The sequence below is a fragment of the Epinephelus fuscoguttatus genome, linkage group LG17, assembly GCF_011397635.1.
Source record: "Epinephelus fuscoguttatus linkage group LG17, E.fuscoguttatus.final_Chr_v1".
NCBI classification, from domain to species: Eukaryota; Metazoa; Chordata; class Actinopteri; order Perciformes; family Serranidae; genus Epinephelus; species Epinephelus fuscoguttatus.
This window is the reverse complement of record NC_064768.1, coordinates 41,385,494-41,410,836: the sequence shown is the minus strand read 5'-3', so window position 1 is coordinate 41,410,836 and position 25,343 is coordinate 41,385,494. Positions and strand designations below refer to the sequence as shown.

General features: G+C 46.5%; 1 protein-coding gene across 1 annotated transcript in view; it reads left to right on the top strand.

Moving 5' to 3' along the window:
- gabbr1b (gamma-aminobutyric acid (GABA) B receptor, 1b) overlaps positions 1 to 25,343 on the top strand; it is a 154,847-nt gene continuing 129,504 nt past the window's right edge. Inside the window, exon 1 of the mRNA XM_049602196.1 lies at positions 1 to 273. The gene's annotated coding sequence lies outside the window, so the exon portion shown is untranslated. The remainder of the gene's footprint in view (positions 274 to 25,343) is intronic.

Here is a 25,343-nt window from a genome sequence, read left to right as displayed (position 1 = left end):
ACGCCGTTGCCGTGTCTGTGAGTGTGTGTGCGTGTGTGTGTTTAAAGTGTGTGTGTGCCGCGCATCTTTTGGAAGCCGCTCCACGCGCAGCACTGAGCTGACAGGATTTAATGAGACGCGCGTGATGAGCTCAGCTCAGCTGATCTCTGGACTAACTGTCTCCAGGAAACACTTGTCCTCCCTCCGCTGCAGACACCGCCGCTCCGTCCTCCTCTGCCCGGCCAGCAGAGCCCGTCGCTGGGAACCTGCTAACACAGCTGCCGCTCAGTCCGTGTGAGTATGTGTGTGATACAGTGTGTGTGTGATACAGTGTGTGTGTGATACAGTGTGTGTGTGTGTGATTACTGAGGGACGTGTTGAACTTTGGGTGCTGTAGTTTCCACAGTGACATGACAGCGGGCTGCTCTCAGCTGCTCTCCGGCTGCCATGTTCTCACACTCACATAACGCCGTTAATTCATGTTCTCATCACACACCGGATGCAGAGGGAGCCCCTGGAGCATGAACGCTCGTGGGCATAATTCTGCGCTTGCACGTGCGCACTCGTCACCCGCGCGCAGGAACTCCGACGCACGGTGTGTGGATGTGTGTGTGATGCTGAGCGGTACAGTAGGTGTAGACGGTGTTGCTCTCTTCACGGTGATGATGATGATGATGATGATGATGCAGTGTGGTCCGTTTCTCAGGCTGGAGGTCTGCAGCTCGTGCAGCAGGTATCATGTGGTCAGGGCGGTACATCACTACCTGGCAGCTCAAGTGGGACTCAGAGTGACCTCATGATTCACTGATGGAGATGAAGACTGGTGTTCATCATCATCATCATCATCATCACCACAGTCTGCAGACTGTCAGTCAGTGACCTGATGATGAGCTCCAGTCTGATGTTTACAGCTCTGTGTTTGTTGACAAGTTTCTGACACAGAGGACTGTTGTTGTTTACATTCAGTCAGTTCTGACAGAGACCAGAGCAGAGTCCTGCACAGGTCCAGTTTCTACACGTAAAGCTCAGTACCAGAACCAGTCCATCACCCGTCTTTACAGACGTGCCGTATCATCTCCTTCCCAATAATACCGCTATAATGTAGAGCATGATATCTATGCATCTATTTCATCTGCTCATCCGGGGTCAGGTCTCAGGGGCAGCAGGCTGAGCAAAGTCCTCCAGACGTCCCTCTCCTCAGCTCCTTCCTCCAGCTCCTCCTGGAGGACCCCGAGGTGTTCCCAGACCAGATGAGATCTATAATCCCTCCAGTGTGTTCTGGGTCTGCCCCGGGGCCTCCTACCAGCTGGACCAGGAGGATCCTGATCCTGACCCTATGACAAATTCATATCCTGATACTCGCCATATTTTGACTTGTTGACATATTGACATCCTACTGTTACCCACGGCAACAGCAAACATGACTGAAAGTGAAATTATTAGTGACTCTGCGAAGGTTCCAAAAAGAGGAGCAGCTTGAGTAGTGTGGAATAACCTGTGGCGTCCTGAGTGTTTTACTTCTCAGACTCTAAAGCCCCGTCTCCACCAAACCCTTTCAGTCCAGTCCCTTTGGAACCAGCAGTAAGCCTTCAGACATGGTACCTAGACCCTCGGTGTGTTCAGACAGTCCTCTTAAATGTGGGCGGGGTTGTTGTCACTCACTGCTCCGTCCAGCACTCGCTGTATTTCCTCATCAGCGGTGACACAGATGGAAGTCTGCACCTGGTTTATCGTCCACAGAACGAGGCTGCACGCCCACATTTTCACAACAAAATAGAACAGGCTGCAGTGAGAGTCTCTCTCCATGGGATATTTCAAAATAGCAGCTTTGTGCATTTAGTCCTTCCCAGGCAAGCTCGGGGGTTTAGTGTTGCTGTAGCCCACAGGAAGTGAGGATTAGAATATATGACCTTCACATAATCCGCTCCAAATGAATCTATATTTTTAAAGTCATTACTAAAAGTGTGTGTCATATAAAAACTAAAGTGATGGTCAAAGTTGTCACAGTGAAATTTAAGGTGTGCTGATGGATTCACGTCATCAACTCATGCATTGAGTAACATTACAAGTTAACGTTCCACCTTAAAAGTTGCCGGCAGTCGGCCCAGTGAATGAAGTGATTTTTTTCTCTTTCATTTTATAGTTGTAGTTTACTGATGTATGAACAGAGGTTACATAAAACCAGAGTGAGCGTCCTCTACTGACCAATCAGACTGCAGTGTTCACAGCTCCACCTTTTAGTACCAGATCTGTGTGCTAGGTACCCCAACAGAGGGGGGACCAAACATGGGGACGCTAAGGAACGCTTCTGTTGGGACCATCCACAACTTTTACTGTGGAGAAAATGTGGGCGTGCAGCCTCGTTCTGTGGACGATAAACCAGGTGCAGACTTCCATCTGTGTCACCGCTGATGAGGAAATATTCCACGTGTATCTGCTGTGGTTAAACTCTTTACATTTGTAAAACCTGTCACATGTTTATGTGAAATTAAAGTTTACAGAGTAGGTTATGTGTATCTGCAAATCACGCTGTGTCTTTGTGGATGTGACTTCACACAACACACACACACATATATAGAAAGACGTGTTTGTGAGTCATGCTACACATTTGTCGATCATCTTGTGTCGGTTACAAATAATAAAGTCCAATAAAAACGTCCATACTGTGTATAGAACTGGTTGGACATTTTTAGTTTGCACGTATTTGCGTCTCATGTCCACTTCCTGTGGAGACATTGGGCTGCAGTCACAGACAGAGACGTCTGAAAGAATGGGCAGGAGGTGTCTATGTCTCGCCCAAGGACACGTGTCTCTTGCTGGGATCAAACCTGACACTGTCAGCGTGTGATGGTGGGAAGGACTCCAGAAAGGTCTCCCAGTAGAAGTCAGACATCATTATAAAAGTCATCCACCATCTCAGCAAAGTGCCTTCACTAAAGAGCAGATTATCTCTGTGCCGGGTGATAGATGGAGTCTGTGGACGGATTTGAGCCTCGTACAGGAGGCCTCGGCCCGGCTGTCTATTGTATGGGCTCTTTCTGTCAGTGAAGCTGTTCACTGTGGTACAGAGTGAAGTGCAGTAACGTCACAGCCTGGATGTAGTGTTTCTGTGGCTTTGTCTGGAGTGTCAGAAGATATCTGTGGTGATGTATTTTTCGCAGGTCATGACAACAGTAAAGACTTTTTTTGTAAAGACATTTTTTAGGGCTTATATTGCCTTTATGACAGCGCAGCTGGAGAGTGACAGGGAGAGGGGCAGATAGAGAAGGAGGGAGATAGATGACTGCAGCAAAGTTTGCACGCTGTGAGCCGGAGGTCACCCCTACAACATTCAAACTTGGCTCCTCTTCCCTACACTGCATGCACGCACACTGAGAGACAGTAGTGTTGTAGGGAGGCTACATTTAGAATAACGAAAAGGTCCATACTTTAGCTGCTGACACCTTCCTGTCCAACAGGAAACAGTCCAACTCACTCTGTCCTCCTGAGAGCAGAGCTTTTGTCTGGAATGCATTTTTAATTTCTCCGAGCTATTTGGGATCAGTACGACCTGACGAGTTTAAAAAACGAATCATCGTCGACGATAATAAAATCCCAGTGTCTTCAGACAAGTACTTTCTGATTAACAGTGTCGTATTTTGTTACTGTTGCTAAACTACAAACTTTATTAACAAGTTTCAACCATAGAATGTGATCAGGTTTTGTCCACTTTTGTATCAGGATCAGCTGCAGACTGACTTGGCAGAGATGGCTGCCATCTTGTTTTTACATGGATTTGTGTATTGTGCTCTTACTGCCACTAGATGGCACAAAAAAGTGTCCACAAACGAGGACAACAGGTCTGAGTTAAGCAGAGTGAAGGTGCAGGAAAACCAAAATGTGATGTCCTCATACAAGGACGCAGGGTCTCAGGAGGCTAGAGTCGGATCAAGCTTTGTCCGCTTGACGTTTTGCGTTGCTATATCTGCATTCGCTTCCTCTTTGATGAGTGCTGCAGCTGCCTAAAGGGCAACGTCTGGGGCGGAATAATGAAGCCAACATGAAAGTCAGTCATTCCTGCTGGTTTATGATTTGTGAAGACAGAACAAACATGATAAACTCTGCAAGCCGTGATGAACGGGCCTCGGACAGGATGCCTGTACACGTGGCTGTGTGTAAAAAGCTGTGCAGTATATGTGTAATATTCTAACATCTAAATCACTGTTATCAAGCTGCAGTTGCTTTTATTTTGAAAGTCAGTGACGCCAGTGTGACCTTTGACCCCGTGGTCACATTGGTCACCAACGTGGAGGACTCCAGCCATGACACTTTGCAGCCCGAGGATGAGGTGGCAGGAGGTTTGATGGTGGTGGAAGGAGCATGCTAAAACCTTTATCCCGTCAAAATGCGACCATTTTGTGAACTAATAATATTTCCTTGTATCCCGGCGAGGCCTCTGCGCTGCCCCTGCTGCCCGGGCCCTAATAAAAGCTGTCAGTATAATCAAGCTCAGAGCAGCACCTTGATCAGACAGCCGTTCAGATAACTGCAGGGCTGCAGAGGAAACATGCTGCTGTGCAGTATTCAGGAGCGTACCACAAACCAACTTTTCCACCTGTTACCATCACAATATAACTGTCAGTCAACAATAAGAGAAGAGCTCTGGTGCAGCGTTTTAATAAAAGAGGCCAGTGATAACAGCAAATGGTCCTTGAGTGTCTCTGTAATGGTGAAACTGAGCACGAGGAGAACAGATATTATATCTGGCTGCGGGAGATTCAATTTGGATTTGGAGGCAGACTGACTGATGTGTCCGACGCAGCGGTGATCAGTATCTGCACTGAGCTGAGTGAGAAGAAGTCGGGGAGATCAGGACGCACAGACAATACAGTCAGGTGAACATTTCTAGACTTTAACTGACTGAATTCTAGATAACTGAGTACAGCTGATTTTATTCATTGTTAAAGAGTTTATTCTGCTCACAGAAAATATGACGAACTGCCTCCATTAATGAGGCTATAAGAACATTTCCACATATCAGTATGTTTCATGATGTTGTTAACTGACGGACATGAACTGTGTCACACGAAGAGATGCACTGAAGGATCGGCAGATCGATGGCTCTTTCTCGACTCTGTGGGTCGTGGTCCGTGGCTGCTCTGAGCTGGCAGAGCGATTTTTCTGGTTAATTCTGGTAACAAATGGGACTCTGGCGTGCTAACTAGCTATGTGCTCCCATGTGGGCGACACTCCAACATCTTAGAGGGACAAGTGACGTTCAGTCACACGAGATTGACCAATAACAGTCTGGTGATCGGACTTGACTGATTTTCAGCTTGATCGGCTGTGACCAGTGACCAGCTGGTGTCAGACTTTCAAAATAAAAGCAACTGCGAAAGGAATTTTCATTTTCATTTTTACTTAGTTTTATTCTGGAAAAATAAAAGATATATTTTAGTTCTCAGCTGCTGCCCGCCTGCATGTGGTTCATTTTTACCTGTGAATTTATAAATATACATATTTTTACCCGTTGCACAGCTTTTCATGGATTACCTGACCTGGTGCAGAAAACAGACTCTGGCTTTTGTTTGATCTCTAGTGTTGGCACAAAATGTTGCCACCGTCACAATGAACGTCCGGCTGAACGCCGTTCAGACAGCTGAATCTGATTGGACTGTGATACTTCTGAGCTGGGTGACGGTTATTGACGAGTTTAATGACCGAGTTGAGTGGTGGTTTGTTGGGACCATTAACAGCTCAGTGTTGGGTATTAGCTGCTGCTGCTGTGTTAGCTCGAGCTAACTGGGCAGACATTAAACTGGCTGCTGACCGAGTATCCAACCCGGTGCAGGACTCTATAAAGTACATGCTGCTAGGCCTGGGCGGTATGACAAAATTTTCATATCATGGTTTTAAGAAAAAATCATATCGGTTTCATGGTATTTCACGGTATTTTGCTCAGGTTCGGCCAACTTGACATGCTGCTGTGTTGTGCTATGGCCCATTCAAGTGCCGGAATTTGTTATTTACCTGACAACGCCTGAACACAACACATGCTCCACTCCATTCATTTGGGCTCCACTGACTGCGTACGGAAGCGACACGTAGAGAAGCCAGCGGGGTTGTTTACCGTTTACTGAGCCGAGAGGCTGCATGAAATGTTAAAGCATTTTCCACCTAAGTTATGACATATATTTGAGTTATCTACAGGTTTACTGTAGTGTTTGTCATCTACTCTTTCAAATGTCCGCCACGGACATTTACACAATGTCACGGATAAACATGGGTAAATACATGAAAAAAAATCATCACATATCACCTCTGATGATGGTTTATTCATTTAAAAACACACTGTGCTCGTTTAGCACACTATTTCATGTAGTTTTTATCTGCTGGAGGGTCGCGTAGGGGAGCGTAGCGCGACAAAAATAGAAGAGCCGCGTCGAATTGAGAGTTGTCGCGCGACAGACGGGGGTTGTCGCACCGCTCCCGTTGCTGGTGGAGCCGCTGATTAACAGGGAGGCGAGCTGCTACGGGACTCGCGCTGCAGACGTGTCGCGCCGCTGACGTGCCCGGTGGAGCCCGGCCGTAACTGTCTCGTACTCGGGACAGGTCGTCTTTGGCCAGGAAAATGCAGTCCAAGCCGTGCTCTAGTGTGCTCACCTGTGTGTGTGTGTGTGTGTGTGTGTGTGTGTGTGTGTGTGTGTGTGTGTGTGTGCATCGGGGCGAAACTCTGCCGTGCGCGATACAGAGGGCAGAGGAGAATTGTAAACGGCGGTGCGCCGCTGCTAGCTGCATTCAGGGGAAACACTGCTCTTTTTACGAGTTCTTCTGGGTCATCGTGTACAGTAGCTTTGCTTTCAGGACTCTCTCCGGCAGCCATTCTCGCCTCGAAACTTTTCTATGCTCTCACTCTCACCCGCTCAAGTGTGCCTGTGGTGTGCAGCGGTGAAATGGGTCCCCGCTGAAACACTTTCCCGCCGCGCACGTTCTGGACGTTGTTTGGGCTATTCACCGGTATTGCGGTATATGAAAAATTCATATCATAACAAAAATAAATACCGGTTTTCGGTACAAATTACATGCTGCTCATCTTTTTTCGGGTTACCAGTCGGGTTCCTGACTTGGTGCAGGCGCAGGGTGAGCGGTGGGGAGGACGTCACTGAGCACCCTTTGTGACTGAACCTTCATTGAAAACTGTTTGTTATTGTTCTTACGCTCCCAGTTTGGACAGGCAGGTTAGAACTGGCACGGTGAGGTCGGTTCCAAAAGTCACACAGTGACACAAACTAACTACGTGATGGAGGGCGGCATGGTGGGCGAGTCCAGACTGATCCAGAGAGTTAAACACGATGCTGAGCTCACGTCATCAGGGCGGTCTCACCAGGATACCTTATCGTTTAAACAGTACGTAAACCTGAGGACACAATAGATCTTAATAAAGTCTTTGCAGAACAAGGAAGACTAATTTATGTGATGGAACGTGTTTCCTGTGAGGCGGTGCTAAACAGTGTTGTGGCGCTGAGCTAGCTTCCTACATCAGTTCCTCCCAGCTGTTGTTGAAACTGACTGTTGTGAGTTTTCTCGTGGGAAAAATTAGCATGAACTAAATGATCTCCTAAATTTCACCCTGTTTGTGTACAAACAACGCTGAGTCATTATAAATTTGGGATCGCTCAGGGTCTGATTTTAATATGTGCCACTGTTTCACACACACACTGACCTGACACGGCGACCCTGAGGAGAGCAGGTGGTTAATCATGGAGCTGAAAATTGTTTCTCTTTTTTCTGGCTCTTGCTGAACAAGTCAAGGCAAGATTTCTCCGGGGCTGAGTTATGTGATTGTTCCGCCCAATCGAGGGGATATCCTCTGACAGGAAGTTTGGTTTTATATCCTCTGCTTTTGCTACATAATCTTGTGTGGTCTGACATCATTTCCCCCCGGCCTCTAAAATATGGTCTTGCTTGTCTGGGTGGTTGGGATGTTAATTGGTGCCCATCTTCTCCTCCTTTTCCTTGATGTTCTCTCTGATGTTTACATCTGGAAACTCAACCAACCAAGCCTGGTCTCACTCCGAAGTCGTCAGATCCGGCACTTGGGCAGTGACGTCATAAACCAATGAAAAAAGGCGCCCTGTAATGTCAGCATGATACATGGCTGGTTGCCGTTATAGTTTAACAGTGCCATGTGGCGTTAGGGGGAAACGTAGAGGGACAAGGACAAAAGTTACGGCGGGACAAAAAAGTCCGATTGGGGCGGGTGGGAGGGGTGGATGGGTCCAACAAACATCGACTTTCACCTGAGAGAGCGGTGTTCACTTCCTGTAAGATTCTAAAGCCAAACCCTGTTCTTTTTTTCCTAAACCCAACTACTCGCGTGTTGTTGAAGGAAGACAAACATCAATTCATGGTGTTGTGCTTTTATTTTGAAAGAGACTGCATCAAACTGTACATTTCCTGTGAAAACAGAAGTGTATTTTGAAAACAGACAATGCATGTAACAGGCTGAAGTTGACACGGCGTCCCAGAACGTCAACAACCAACACACCCAGGGTACCTTGGACGCCATATGTGGACGTGGAAAGTCCATGACCAAACGTGGACATGTGACGAGGTCACAGGGAGGATGATGATGGTCCTGATGGTTGTTGTTACACTGGTCGGTACTTTCCTTTATTGTGCTTCTCTTCTCTCATCTGTCCTCTATTGATTCTCTCTTTTACTTAATCACACACACACACACACACACACACAGTGTCCCCATCTCTCCCTGTTTCTGTCCTCCTCCCTCACTCCTATATTGAAATGGTGTCACGGCTCATCGCAGAGTGGAAAAACAAAATTCTATTCATGCTGGATCTATTTTTACTGTTCATAGAAAGCCACCTATCTGAGCAGCTCTTTTTAATTCAGAATGCAAATGCTTCATTTTTATGTGAATGGATCTGCCTGTGCTGTGCTAAGAATTTTGGAGACATCATTTCCAGTCTTCTCAGAGCCTCCAAGTGAAGGTCTGAGGAAGAAATGAAATCTACCGGTGGTGATGAAGAACAGAGTAACACTGATTGGATTCTGTTGACAGGTTGAAGTGTGCGTGATGGGACTATTCCTGGTGTGGCAGATTAGACTAAAACCAGACCTTTATCTCAGAGCCATCTCCCACAGACGGAGAGAGGTCTGTGGTGTTTTCTCATTTCTCTTTGGCTCTAAGCCTCAGATGCCTGCAGGCATTTCAGCAGATAAACTTTGGCCTTGGCTCTGACCTCTGTCCTTCTCCCACGCCGGCATTAAGCTCCCCTCCTCCATCAGCTTTGGAGCATAAAGCGCCGGGATCAGTTTTTATCACATCGTGTGTTTCTGCTCACGGCAGTGGTCAGCTTTGTTAAGATTTGCTGCCCTGCCACAACAGCTACGGCCCTCCTGGCAGTGGTAATGGTCATTCTTCCTGACGTACGGTCCCACAGCAGCAGAGAAGTGCTGATTTACAGTGGGCTCTAGTGGTGAGTTTATTGTCTGGCCTTCAGAAATGCATATGTCACCAAGGTTCTGACCCTGAACTTGGACAAAAGCAGACGCACTAGTTTTTACTTCAGCAGGGATTCAGAACATTTGGAGAAAAACTCAGAGATCAGCTGATCAGCATGAGAAGTAACACTGGGACAAAAATCTGCACCTGCCCGTACCATAAAGCTCCGTACCAGAACCAACTAGTTACCTGTGACCCTCCCCCATGATCAAACCCCCCCAGGCTCCAGTCCCTCACATGAAGCTGGTTCTCCGTTCTTGAATTGGACGTCTCTTTGACTGGATGGTGAAAACATTCAATCACTGCCAGGTTAGGAAACATGTTAGCATGCTCCTTCCACCACCATCAAACCTCCAAAGGATCCCAACTCCATGTAGGCTGCCACCTCATCCTCGGGCTGCACAGTGTCATGGCTGGAGTCCTCCACGTCGGTGACCAATGTGACCACGGGGTCAAAGGTTACACTGGTGTCACTGACTTTCAAAATAAAAGGAACCTGCGATCCCCCACAGCATCCTTTGTGACTGAGCCTTCATTGAGAACTGTTTGTTATCATTCTGATGCTCCCAACTCGGACAGGCAGACAGCAGAACCGGCACAGTTTGGTTGGTTCTGAAAGTCACACAATGACACAAACTAACTACCTGATGGAGGGCGGTACCAGCAGGTACCTGACCAGGTGCAGGACTCTGCTTCAGTTAGTAAAGTAAAAATATGTCCTGCTAACGCTTAGGGGTGTAACGAAACATCGATCCACATCAATACATCGATTCATTGATTAACGATCCAATTATACTGATGCAAAATGAAAACATCGATCCATATCGTCATCTTAAAGATACACATTTATTTTGAAATTCACATAGCACGTCTGTGTCACCATTTCTGGGCAAGCGCGCCTCCACTCAAACAACAAACAGAGCTCAGAAATAAAATGGTCTAATCATATTCTAGTTGTTTTTGTGAGTTGATGTAAATGATTGTGTTAGATGGGCATATGATATCGCGTCACATAGATCACAGGCTCCTGAATGGAATCGAATCAAAATTGTATCATGACAGACTTTGTGATATCAGCAAACATCGTATCGTCATCCAAACAAATCGATATAATATCGTATCGTGATGAAGCTGGTGATTTACACCCCTACTAATGTTGTGATGTTGCTCTACATGGAAATATGTCTCCAGTGCTTTTAAAAATGTTATGACCTTTTATACTGCACCAACTTTGCCTCAAGTTTTAGCTCCGACCACATGTGACAACATATAAAGGGCAGAAACAAAGTCACTGTACAACTCCAGTAACATCTCCTTAAAAACAAATGTCAACTTTTAAAATTTAAAGGTGCTGTATGTAAGAATGTGGCCAAAACGGTTACTGCACTCAAATTCAAAATACTGCTGCGAGTCGTGATTTGTTTGCTCATGGGCGGCTGCTGTGGCAGGGCTGTGTTGCCGCGTCCTTGATCTTCGGTTTTCCAGAGGACCGTTCGAGCAAGTCCGGCTTCTCTGCTGCTAACGCTGCTGCCGGGATACAGCTGAGGAGGAGCCGGCTGCTAATGCTATGTACCGGGACACTGCTAATGCTGCTTGCCGTGCTGCTGTAGCTCAGTCGTAACTGTAACTGATGCTGAGACTCTACTGACTGCGTGACTGGTAGACGGCGGTGGGTGGCGCAACAGGCCAAAACACAAATTCAAAACATAAACATGATTTGCAGACCGTAAAAATGTTTTTTAAATGTGAATATTCTGGCTGTACTATTGTTGTCGGTGAGATCAGTATGTTATATGAACATTATTCCTTAGTCTCTGTGACATATTAGGAGGATTTTACGACTATTTGCTTTAGATTTCTTACATATAGCTCCTTTAATTTAGCTGAACCGTTACAGTACACTTTCATTTCAGCTTGTTGATAATAGTTTGCTCGTAGACAAACAGGCTCACTGTGGCTTTATAAAACACACCAGAGGTGAAGACAGACTGCAGCAAACCAGTAGAAAAATATGGGTGTTGAATTACTTTTATTTTCCTCTTTACTTGCAAATGTTTAATTGCACTCACTGTGACAGGCATCAAAAGATTTACAGTGAATGTATCACAGGCTGCGGCTCAAACTTTGCTTTCAGTGATCAATACAACGGCTAAATAGATTTCACAAATTATTTTCCAGTTGCTTCCACTGTTTTGATCGCTGCTAAGCAACCGTCATCAACCTCGACACTTGCACACACTTAGATCAGATGTTTAAAAGCCTCTCACTTTAGTTCCGTCATGCAGGAGATCCATCAGATATGCGTTTAATGCACATGTAGTTGTATATGACGTGTCACTGTCTGCAGACAGGCTGCGTATGATGTTTCATTTCAGCTTGTGATCAAGTTGTAGGTCAGTAAATACTCACATTAAAGTCAAACACCTTATCAGCGCCTCCGTCGAGCTCGGTGTGCTGCTGAAGTTGACAGATGGCTGAAAGGAGATGCAGTAAAGTTTAGTGACATAATTACAGAGAAAAAAAAATTCTGCATCGCTGCTGTAGTTCAGTAAATAAGTGCCAAGGGCTGTGGAACCAGGCTGCTTTCCAATTAGCCCAATGACACCCTTTCTACTCAGCTGCCAAATGCATATGTGTGTGTGGATGTGTGCGAGGGTCCCTTTACACATTTAGAGGCTCTCTCGTGAAAGAGAGTGTTTGCAAATGCATTTGTGTGAGTAAATATATTGTGGAGATGTGCGGCTCCTGATCAGACTCCACAGAAGGTGGAGAGCATGCTTAGCTCAGATCAGAGACACCAGACTTCCTGTAAACGGCCCTTCATGTACAGGATGCTGGTGTTGACACGCAGCCAGGACTGGAGCGCTCCAACAGGCCAAACACATGGTCGTCCTGCTTCCTCTCCCAGTACACCAGCTCAGCTCTGCTTCATCGCCATCACAGGTTGGAGAGGAGAGGGTTTCATTTCTTATTAACTCACTCCCTGGAAAAGTCATCAAAGCGTCAGAGTGATAGGAGCGTCGTAGTTTTTGTAATTGCTTTATTTAAATGTAAATTGAATTAACTGCTCATTAATTGGCTTCAAAATGCATCACTTAGATCATTGATTATAATCAGCTGCTGAAAAAGTCTGTAATTATTCCAGTGGCACGCTGCAGCCTGTGATACTGCTGAATATCATCATTTCCCATTTGTTTTAAATGTCACATTAACTTTGTGCCGCTGAAATAAACGGCTGCTTTTTTCTGCCATGAAATATTTTATGTTGCTTCTTCACACGGTCAGAAGAGTGAGGGTGCAGCTGTGTGATATGCTGTGATGTAAAAGATGACTGTTTGTTTGTCTGTGATCAGTGTTGGGCTCCTTATTCTAAAAATGAAAAATACAACTTGTTACTCTTTTCATTAGTAATGACATTACATCACTTGTCACCTGCCAACAGTAACTCCTCACATTACTTTTCTGTTGCACCCCATAAAATTTGTAATTGCATATCTCCCCAAAACTCAGATGTGTCTCTGTGTGGATGTCCGGATGATCACTGCTAAGTGTAGCTAAGGTTTGATAGCTTCTGTTTACCTGGAGGTCTTCTGTTACCTGTGAGCGGTGTCTTCCCAACGCTCTGCCCAAAAGACGGAGAGTCACTCGTGGAGCAACATTTCATCCACCACATATCCAACCACAAGCTCCATCACCTCTCTGTGTCTGCAGCTCTCCACCAGTAAAATCCAGTTTTGGTTGTTTAGCCAGTGCAGAGCTGCAGCCGACCTCCGCAGCTGAGGAGGACTCACCTTTGGTGGGGTGTATTTCCTGTTGGTTGTGCTAACTGAGGTGTTCCAGACCGAAGGTTTTCACAGAGGAAAAAGTTTCAGTCCGACTGCCTGCAGCAGCAGTGTTCTTGTCATCTTTCCATCATCCATCTGTTTTCATCCTCTTATCTGGGACGGGGTCGCGGGGGCAGCAGGTTGAGCAAAGCACCTCAGACATCCTGCTCCTCAGGACGTGCCTGGAACACCTCAAGCAGGAGGCGCCCAGGAGGATCCTGATCAGATGTTGAACCACCTCAACATGAAGGAGCAGCGGCTCTACTCCGAGCTCCCTCCAGATGTCTGACTCCTCCCCCTATCTCTAAGGCTGAGCCCAGACACCCTACAGAGGAAACTCATTTCAGACGCTTGTATCTGTGACCTCATTCTTTCAGTCACTACCCAGAGCTCATGACCATAGGTGAGGGTTGGGACGCAGATGGACCAGGAGATCAAAGCTTTGCCTTCTGGCTCAGCTCCCTGTGAACCATGATGGTCTGGTGCGGCGCCTGCATCACCGCAGCAGCGGCACCAAACTGCTGATCCATCTCACGCTCCATTCTGCCCTCACTGTGAACAAGACTTGAGCTTTCTCACTTGAGGCAGTAACTCTCTCCCAACCCAGAGGGAACAATCCACCAGTTTCTTGGCAGAGAGCTATGACCCCAGATTTGGAGGTGCTGACTGAGGTCACCAAACCGGACCCCTTCCTGCCCCAGCTGCACCTTGAGATCCTGTCCATGCAAATCACAAACAGGATCGGTGACGAGGGACACAGCTCTCATTTTGGTCGTACAGAGACCGCATGGCCTCAAAGATTCACATGTACAAACAATTAATATGAAGATGTTCTTAATGAAACATGATATTAGAAATGAATCCGGCCTCTCTTCTGTCTGCAGCTGTGGTAAATTAACAGCACTTCTCTAACTTGCTCTATTCGTCTTTTATACTGTACCTCTGACGGCTGCACAGACCTGACTCTGCCGTATCCATCACTAATGTATTATCTAACATTTAATTGTAATGAAGTGACAGTCCTGCGCTCGTGCTCGGCCGTCACTGGTTTGTTTACATAGTAATTGTCCAACGTGGTGCTTCTCAGTGTTTGGAGTGAACTGTAAATGGGTTGTTTTTGCCTTGTTGCAGTCACGGTGTGTGGCGACCACAGACGCTGGACTAATATGATTCACAATGATGGAATGAGTCTCTTATCTCCCCTCTGGCCCACACCTTCCACTCTGTCCCTGCAGAGCCCCGCAGCATTTTCTACACCCACTGCTCCACATCCCAACACACCCCCCCAGAGAGTCACGAGTGTAAACACCATCTAAACCTATCAAGCCCTCTTAAGCAGAGCTTCTCTCTTCAGAGAGCACACCACGAGCCATTTCTTCCCGCTGCTGCATTCTCCCGGAGAGGATCAAGGTTGTGGCCGGCGACACACACACAGAGCGGTGTGTTGGCCCAGAGGGTGCTTATCGCTCGGCCTTGTTCTGTGTGCAGGGACAGCGCTGGCTCTGCTGAGACCCAGTCTGCTCTGGCTCAGGGACCTGTGGAGACTGTGATGGCTTTAAAGTGTGTAGTCCTGCCTCAGGCCAGCAGTCAGCGGCCGGGAGTGCTGCCTCTACAGGAGCAGCTCCCTCAACACAGCGTGTCTGCTGATGTTCCATGTTAGTTTAAAGTGACAGCACACGACTGCACACAGGAAGTGATGACACCTGGGTGGACTCAACATGGAGGCGTACGTGTGCCGTTTCAGTGAGTCTTTGAAAGAATTTTTTCAACATGCATCACACTCAGTGTCGGGCAGCAACATGTTACAGTAATAATATTACTTCTTCCAATAACCAGTAGTGTAACTAATTACTACTGGAATCTCAGTAATTTATCACAGTTACTCCAAAACCAAACAACTTTTTACAGCATTACTTTTGTTATCACATCACTGCTGACTTTAAATACAGCATCACATCAGCGGACTCATTTTAGTAATCGTCGTACTGCGCACACACGTCATGAAGCAGAGCGCTGGTTGCAAATGTTCCCGTTACTGTGATTCTGTCAGGAGGAAAGATGACAGGAACTCTGCTGCTGCAGGTAGTCGGACTAAAACTCTTTCCACTGCGAAAAACACGTCCTCAAACCTCCACTCTGAAACACCTCAGCTGCTACGACTGACAACACAACAACGTGAAGCTCCAGGAAATACACCCCACCAAAGGTGAGCCCTCCTCGGCCGCAGAGGTCGGCTGTAGCTCTAAACAACCCAAACTGGATTTTAATCGTAGACAGCTGCAGACACAGAGAGGTGATGAAGCCTGTCGTTGGATATGTGGTAGGGGTGAGTCCGTGTTTCCGTGTTCACATGTTTGAGATCATAAACGGTTATGAAAAATTAGTACACGAAAAATGTTTTTTCTTAGGGGGAGGGGGGTGATACTAATTGTTGACTAACTGTGAATATGACAAGAAATGGTGTGAGACCGGGTTTGGCAACAGGTCAGTAGCCTACATTTTCCGTTCTATTAAAACGGTGCGGTTGTTAAGGGGGTCGTTCGCCTGTGGGCTACAGTGAGCACCGGGCCATCAAATCACAGCATCCGTGGTGAGAGGACATAGAATTGTTTGCGCTTTAACGCACAGGTCAGTGAAGTGGCGCACATGACTCGTGCTACGGACGTACGGACGAGCCACGTATCTCAGTGTCGCTTTAAAACAGGTAATACATCTGGCTACATCTTTCCCACATCAAATATCCATGATCGCCTTGACCCGCGTGCATAAAAGCGCACACAATTCCGTGTCCTCTCACTGCGGATGCTGTTATTTGATGGCCCGGTTCTCACTGCAGCCCACTCTTTTTGATGTTTTGAAACCTCAACAACACCAACGTCCTCCTGTTCAACAGGTTTCCACCTAAAAGGTCTTCATCAGGTTGGAGAAGGGTGGACAGGAGGATTTTATAAAAAAAAAAATATTACTTCAAATTGTTTACGTACAGTTAGCAATTTAGTATTTTTTAATTTTTTACTTGATGTTTGTTCTTGTAATTTTTCTTTCTTTTTACACAAACAGCAATTTTTCATTTTAGTACAGGCATTTTATAATTTTTTTGTTTTAGCACTTGTTGAGGCGTGTCACTTTCAAAATGGCCTCTCATTAGCTACGTTTCCATCCAAAAGTGATTTGAATCATTGGGAAATGTGCATTAAAAGAAATACGAATCCTGTGTGTTTCCATTAAATGTACGGACTTTGGTGAAAACTATGAACTTGCGCGAGTTTTCCACAAAACCGGAAACAAAACAAGTCTTGCATTCTTCTTCTTGTACGTTTTCTGGCGGTTGGCAACCAGCTTGTAAATGCATTACCACCTTCCCGACCCGGAGTGTGGATATCACCATGGAGAGAGGTGCGCTACGTCAGACTTAATTCGAACATAACTGTTTCCATCCCCCGTTTTGCGAATCAACATTTTTTCTAATCAACCAAAACCCGGCTAAAGCAAGCGTATTTTAGTTTGTGCAGATCTGGAGGTTTTAATTCGAATTTTGGCGTTTCCATCATAATTTTCCGATGCGATACTTCTAGATGCGCATCTAAACAGGCTGATGGAAACACGGCTAGTGTGATCCACTGCTGTCACCCACCTGTGCACACTTTTAATCAAGATTGGGTGACTCCTCATACCAAGCCTGTTGAGTGTTTGCTTGACTCCTGACAAAGAGCTCAGAGTGGAAACCAATCTGTGTTTTAATGCAGGCAGACATGTTTTGGAATAAAACGATGTTCCTTCAACAGCACCTGCATTATTTATGATCAAGTCGGTCCTGGAGCTCAGCACCGTCTCGTTCTTCAAAGAAAGTTTGAACACTGTGGAGTTTCCCTGTCTTTCGTGGGGCTGGATTACGTCTCCTTCCTGTCCGTCGCCTCTGTCACTGACAGCTGTGACAAAACGTCCTGTGTGTCGGCCCGCTGCAGAGAGAGGCAGGTGCCGGCAGCTCTGATCAGTGTATTCATGGTGTTTATCAGTAAGGATGATTAATTGGCATCAGAATAGGTTTCCATCCCACTGCCTGCATCCTGTTCTGTCCTGCAGTCCATGTTTAACAGCATCTTTGTCTTTCTGCTCTTCATCTTTGCGTTCCCCGTCATCCCGTCCTTATTTGGAGTCGTCTCTCTCGCTGTCTTTCTGCCACCCTGTGATGTGTACGAGAGTTGACAGCAGCAGCCTCGGTGTGAGATCTCCTGCTACCAGTCATAATTGACTAACCTCCACCAAACCACAACCTGCGCTGCGCTTCTTTTCTGCCGTGCACTGGGACAAGCACTCATTTATTTTCCCTACTGCTCAGTGTTATTACTCTGTCTCCATCATTTCCTATCTCTACTGCTCGTCTGTCTCTCAGGCAGCTCTCCTCTCTTTCACTTGCTCTTATTTGCATAACGTTGTTGCAGAAGATGTCTTTCATCTTTTCAGTATCAGATTGGAAGGAGGGAAAATTACATTACCTTTCCTGTCATATTACAAAGTGCTCTATCTGAGAGTTCAGCAGATCAGGAACGCCGCGCCCCTCAAACAGCACCGTCAGGGGATTTGGAAGCCATTCAAAAGACGGGGAGTGACTCGTAGGAAAGTCAAAGGTCAAGATAACCTATTTAGTCACATTTATAAGCTGCAATGCGAATTTGTGTGAGTGGGATTTTGGCCTGTCATTAAAAAGTGTGTGTGTTTGAGAATGCAGTGTACAAGTCTGGTGTGGGTGGACAGTGAGAGCTGAATCTGTGTGAACACATTATCGTCTGGCTAATGTGCAGAGTCTTATTGGATTCACGTTGAGACTGTTTCCCCTCCGTTGCCTCATGTCTAGTCACGTCCTGGAGCTGCTGCTTCCCTCCGAACTCAGACATCCCTGGTGATTTTGGCAGAATGAGAATTGGCATTTTGGATTTTTCCTCAGAATCCAGAGATTAATCTTCAGTGAGAAGGGATGGAAGCCGTTTCAACAGGGATCCAGATAAAAGCAGTGTAGATAAGGAGGGCGAGGTGTTGCCTGGCTCTGAATATTTAAAGCTGCCGTCCTGGACTCTGTATGCACGGCAGCCCTCCATGTGGCTGCTTGTTGAGAGGGGAGTCAACACAGAGCTCCATTCACAAGTCAATTAGGTTTTGTTTGTTATGTCCATGTATTCAGAGACAGATAATAGTTTTGGGGTCTCCAAGACACCGTAAATCAGGGTTTGACATGGCCACAAAAAGTTGCTCTGTGGTCAGGGTTTGAATGAAGTCTGTAGCTGAAAGGATGGGGAAGCAGGAGCATTTCAGAGTGCAGTGTGTTTAAGAGGATTGGAAGATTTTCTCCATAGAAATACAGAAACACAGGTGTAAGAGAAATGTCCTCAAAGAGCTGGATGTTTTGATATGTGAATAGTTTCTGTAGCACAAAGTGCGCAGGAGGAGGAGCGAACTAAAAAACGTACAGACGGTGAAATAAGAATAAAGATATGAGGAACTGATGGGGGTCAGGACCAGGATTAGGCAGGGTCTGGTGAACCCGGCACCTTCGTACCAACCTCAGCAGGGAGAAAAGGGAGTTATCCAGGTGGCTGAGATCTTTAATGATTCTCCTGACCTTGTTTTCACAGTGTCTGGTATAAACCCTTCTGCTGTTAGTAAACAGTATGATGCTCTTTGGTGGGCGGGGCTTAGCTGGAGGCAAAACAGTTCTCCACAGACATTAGCTAGCGCTAGCTAACAAGTTGTGTTTAATGTGTGTTTAAAGGGATAGTGCACCCAAAAATGTAAATGCAGCCATTATCTACTCCTCCATATGCCGAGGGAGGCTCAGGTGAAGTTTTAGAGTCCTCACATCACTTGCAGAGATCCAAGGGGAGAGGAGGTAGCAACACAACTCCACCTAATGGAGGCTGACAGCGCCCCAGATTCAAACGTCCAAAAACACATCATTGAAACCACAAAATATCTCCATACTGCTCGTCCGTAGTGATCCAAGTGTCCTGAAGCCCCGACATAAAAAGTTGTTTGGAAAAACCTCATTTGAACTCTGTTTTTAGCCTCATTGTAGCCTGTAGCTCTGACTGCCTCTCTGTGCACCGCGCTCACGTGTGCGCGCTTGTGCGCAACCAGCGAAAGCATGAGCTTTGCTCACCCGTGTTTACATCACGTGACACGTGCACCGCAGGGAGAGACAGCAGTAACCACAGAGCTAAAAGATAATTTGCACTATGGTCTTCTAGCAAAGGACAGCCCAACATGTCTGAAGACTTTGAAACTGAGGAGGAACAGCATTTCTTTGTTGAGCCGTATTTGTTTGAGCCCGAGTATATGGATGGAACTCCGCCGCAGCTCATGAGCCTAACCCTCAGCCAGCTGCAGAATACCGGAGTCGAGCACTGGAAACCTGGTGGTGTAGTTGTTTCAAATGCAAAGCAATGCCAACAGATGAGGAAAGTCTTTGCTGCTCAGACTGGGAATTGGCGATGCCTGCACTTGAGAATCTGGACATCAGTACTGACGAGACTGCTGCTCTTCAGAGACCGTGCATCACCGATCACCCTGAGTGCACACACGTGAGCGCGGTGCCCAGAGAGGCAGTCAGAGCTACAGGCTACAATGAGGCTAAAAACAGAGTTCAAATGAGGTTTTTCCAAACAACTTTTTATGTCGGGGCTTCAGGACACTTGGATCACTACGGACGAGCAGTATGGAGATATTTTGTGGTTTCAATGATGTGTTTTTGGACGTTTGAATCTGGGGCGCCGTCAGCCTCCATTAGGTGGAGTTGTGTTGCTACCTCCTCTCCCCTTGGATCTCTGCAAGTGATGTGAGGACTCTAAAACTTCACCTGAGCCTCCCTCGGTATATGGGGGAGTAGATAATGGCTGCATTTACATTTTTGGGTGCACTATCCCTTTAATGTGTTTTTGAATCAACTCAACTTTACAGCACTTCACTGAAACCCCACCGCCGCCTTGTGTTTCGGAGGTGTAACTGTTGTGCAGAAGAAAAGGTCCCAGCCTTTGCATTTATTTTGGTCACAGTCTGTTTTTATAAAACTGCTTGAGACATCTGAAATGTGGCTGTGACGTGCAGCTGAAAACATGGAGCCCATTTCATAGAGAATGCACAGATATGTCTCATGTGTCACCAGTCGGCCTCTAAATACCAAGATATGAATTGAAAAGAATGTAACACACCTGATTTACACTGTTTCAGTTCTGCACACAATTTGACCAATATTTAATTCAAGCAGCCTCAAGACTGAATCAATAAATGAAGAAAAACATTATTTGTTCACTGATTTAATCTGATGGTTTAACACTGTGCAGTCGTTTCTTCAGTCACTGTTTGCTTTGACTTATTATAAGAACAAACATGTCACTCCCTCTGCTTTTAAGAAAATAAGGTCTTCACACAGTCGATACAGAAATGTGATTAATTGGATTATATTCACAGGAAGTATAAAAATGTACAAGGACCCAAACTTTGTCCCAACTTTTCTGAAATGTGTTGCAGGCGTCAAACTCAATGAGTGTATTTACAAAAATCTGTTTAGTTTGAACATTAAATATCTTAAATATATCTCTCTTCTGTGTTCAGGTGAAAATGGATCAAAACAATTTGTGTTCTGTTTGACTTGTTTTGGAAATGAAGCTCTGCTCATAAAAACAGACACACGGTTATGACTTAAATAGTGTTTATGTCATCATCTTCATTATGACCTTTGAGCTGACAAAGATGCGACACAGTCGTGATCTGCTTCTGTGCTCTTTGTGTCCGTGGTGGCAGGCATACCAAAATGTGGAAGAACAGTTTAAGCAACAGTCCTAGTTTTGCATCATCAGTGGATTTTCGTTGGCAAATGAGCGAGGAGATCTGGGCGCTGGTACGATGGCAGAGTATCCCGTTAAACCATCCATAATGTCCATGTGTCCCGGGATGTCAGCTGAGTTTAAAATGCCATTATTGACTTTGTTAGTTGGCTGAGCTGCAGTGATACTTTTGGAGAAAGTGAAACTGGTCTGAGCCAAACTCTCCTGTGGTTCTGCCACCAGACGCTGACGTCAGAGTACATCAGCTGAAGTCAACTTGGCTGCAACAACACACAGAACACTGGCAGCCGTCGTGGACAGTATAGACACTCCATCCCTGTGACTCACACACAGAGATAAAGTTGGAAATATGCTTAGTGTGACTTTGGTGCAGTGAGAACTCTTTTATCAGTTCTTTCATGTGTTCATGAAAAACAACAGCCTTTTCTACTCGAGTAGAAAACTGTGGGAAGTTTTGGAAATGTTCCACTGGATCAGGGAGGAGCAGCGACAGCAGCCGTGTACTGAAGGTGGTGCAGGAGTGGGCAGTACCAACAAAATCCACTCTCACTGTGGACGTTAATGAAACCTCATCTCATCTGAGATGTATACCAGCATGTGTCCAAAAACAGTCCTGTGGTGACTGAATGCCTGAAACACATCTCATGCAATCCAACAGTTGTTGATACATTTCAGCCCCGATCAAAGTGTCACACTGACCGACGTTACAAATCGTGAGCGGAGTCCTGCAGCGGGTCAGGTACCCGACAGGTAACCTGCAAAAAACTGCTTAACAGGTAAAAATATGTCTATATATCAATTGACAGGTAAAAATGAACTGCACGCTGCGGGCCTTCTGTTGTGGTCACGACAACAAGTTTACAGTTTGTAAACAACATTTTGTGATGCCAGGGTTGATGATAGACAGCAGGTTGTCAAACTGTCCCTGAGTCATCCTAAAATCTGCCTGTAAACGTCCATGATGGAGGAGAAGCTTCTGGACCAACTGGTGGTACTCCCCATGATCCAGCCTCTTTTTTAGGGTCTCATGTACCCACACAGATCTCTGTTTCTGTGTGACCTTAAGGCCCTGACACACCAAGCCGTCGGTCGGCCGTCGACCAAAGTCAGGCTGTCGTTGAGCGTCTGTCAGCCTAGTTTTTGCAGTGTGTCCCGCGCCATCGGCACTTTGGCGTCGGCAGCTTTTCAGCCAATTGAGCATGTTGAATCGGCAGTGGAGCTTGTCGGTGAGAGAGATCACTCTGATTGGCTGTTCAGGTTTTATTTCCTCGCCCCTGTAGCGAGTGAATCTGCCTGTAGTGAAACCGGGGCTAACCGGTGCTTCCTCCTCAGGCTCCACTTCACTCAGCTGCCCCACAGACCCGCTGCTTCTTCACACTTTAACCTGAATAACAAACCGGAGCTAGCTGGGAGCGGCTAGCGGAGCGTTAGCCGCAGCATGACCGGAGGGAAGCACAGCCAGTTAGCCTCCGCTAGTCTCTGAGCTAGCCCCGGCTCTCCGTTTGGATCCAACCGGAGCACCGAGCCCTGGTTTGTTATTCAGGTTAAAGTGGGAAGAAGCAGCGGGTTTATCGGGCAGCTGAGTGAAGTGGAGCCTGCGGAGGAAACACCGGGACCGTCTGGATGTAATAGTCCGTGGAGGTGCTGCGGTGCTCGGCTGCACAGATAGGAAACCCCTCGGCTGACAGGATGTGCCACTCTCTCACTCCGCTCTCTCTCACGCAGGCGCAGAACGTACGTGCTACTTGGCCGTCGGATGTAGTCCGTGTAGTGTGTTCAAATGCAACTGACACAGGGCGACGTGAGGCGACATGAGGCGACGCTACAGTTGGCTTTCGTCACCGCTAGTTCTTTGATGTCGGCTTTTAAGCAATGTAAACAAAAACAAAAACTCTGCTGAGTCAGTTTTACCTCAGAGTCCCTGCGCCTGGTCCGCTCAGCGTCTTGGCTTTTCCTGGAGCTGATGCGCAGCTGTTCTCCACTGCTGGAGCGCTCTGTGTCCCCCTTATGTTGTGACTCTCGTACAGGCAGGAAACTGTAAGGTGCTTTCAAATTAATGAGTTAAAGCAGTGAACTAAAATTAAAAGGCTGCGGACTGTTTACTCTTCAATACTACGTAGTAATTTCATGCTATTTCCAGTGAAGTATTGCAGGTCACTACGCTGGCATTAATATCCCATGAAGGATTAGCATGTGCAAACACAGATAGATACAGTCTGACTGGTTTAAAAGCTCAGGAGTGGAAGCATCTTTTCCGATGAGACAAAAAGGAAAAGGGACCCGGACAAGAGCCGCACTGCATGCAATTAATCACACAGCGAGAAAAAATAAATCATGGATAGAAATTAAAAATTTTGATGCACTGATAATCAAATTATGATTGAATCGTTGGCCTCTGAGTCATAATCGAATCATTAGGTGCCGTGAGATTCCCACCTCTAATTCAAACCACATTCTACTTAAACCATCACCAGGTTACTGCCTGATACAGCTCTGATGTCACCTTCATGTCGTCTGGTCTGCTTTAAACTGTTTGATAAAAAGCAGCATGCAGCAGCTTCACTGAGCTCTGCCACACACACGACACAAACTGAAGGAACAGAAACAGGCAAATTCTTTATTTTCCTGAGTCTGGTGGAAAACCTAATTCTTTAAAGCAAAACAAAAAGACTGTGTGTGTGTGTGCGTGTGTGTGTGTGTGTGTGTGTGATATTCAGCTCGTGTGTTGTCAAACGTGCAGAGAGGAAGTGGGGTCTGGTGTTTTTTCGGCCTGTCAGTGCAGGAGACGATGCTGTGATGGTAACCAGAGGAGACAAACCATCATCACCGGTTAAATGTGGAGAGGCGTCCACACACAGAGAGTGTGTGAATGGTTGCTAGGCAACACAATTAGCCAGCATCTAGCTTCCTTTTACAGTCAGGTGAAGTACAGCAGAAGCCAGTCTCCTCCTCTGTCAGTGACTGTGACTCTGTGTGTGTGTGTGTGTGTGTGTGTGTGTGTGTGTGTGTGTGTGTGTTGCTTCTTGAAGGAAGAGTTTTGGACATTAAGTGTGAAGGTGACTCAGGTACGTTGTCTCCTGCTCGGTGGTTTGGTGATAGAAGTCTCATTTGTGAACAAGCAGATCAACCTAAAGGCCCCTCGACCAAATTAAATAGTTGTGAACACATCTGTGCTCCCGTCTGTCTTTATTAGAGGCTGAAACTTTTTAATTTGAAAAGCTAAGGCAGGTTTTATTTTATCCATCCATTTTCATCTGCTTATCCGGGGTCAGGTCTCGGGTGCAGCAGGCTGAGCGAAGCACCCCAGACGTCCCTCTCCTCAGCAACACTCTCCAGCTCCTCCTGGAGGACCCCGAGGTGTTCCCAGACCAGATGAGATCTATAATCCCTCCAGTGTGTTCTGGGTCTGCCCCGGGGCCTCCTACCAGCTGGACCAGGAGGATCCTGATCAGATGTTGAACCACCTCAACATGAAGGAGCAGCGGCTCTACTCCGAGCTCCCTCCAGATGTCTGACTCCTCCCCCTATCTCTAAGGCTGAGCCCAGACACCCTTCTTGGAGCACTGGGACATGCTAAATCTTTTTCTGGCAGACTGTAGAGCAGTGGTTCCCACCTGGTCCGACCACAGGTTCCAGATTTGTCCTCGGTCATTAGTTTAAGGTCCACAGTTTAATATACTCAGCGTCATACTTTAATTTGGCCGTGTCGTCAAACCACTTTACTGTCTGTGTTGAGCAACTGTCTGTAATTCACTCACCCTACAGCAGGAAACAGCATTCCAAAATAAAAGCTCTGTGCTAGAATTCCACTGTACTTCAAATTAAAGTTTGCTAATGCCCAGATCACTGACAAAGGAGCAGAATTTGATGAGTTCGGAATGAGAACAGACTGGGTGAGGAGGATGAGGGCTGAAAGGGTCCTGCACGGGTCCACATCCACCCAGACCCTTAAAGCTCAACACCAGAACCAACCTGTTACCCGTCATCATGTCTCAGTCAAAGCTGCCCCCATGATCAAACCCCCCCCAGGCTCCAGTCCCTCACATGAAGCTGGTTCTCCGTTCTTGAATTGGACGTCTCTTTGACTGGATGGTGAAAACATTCAATCACTGCCAGGTTAGGAAACATGTTAGCATGCTCCTTCCACCACCATCAAACCTCCAAAGGATCCCAACTCCATGTAGGCTGCCACCTCAT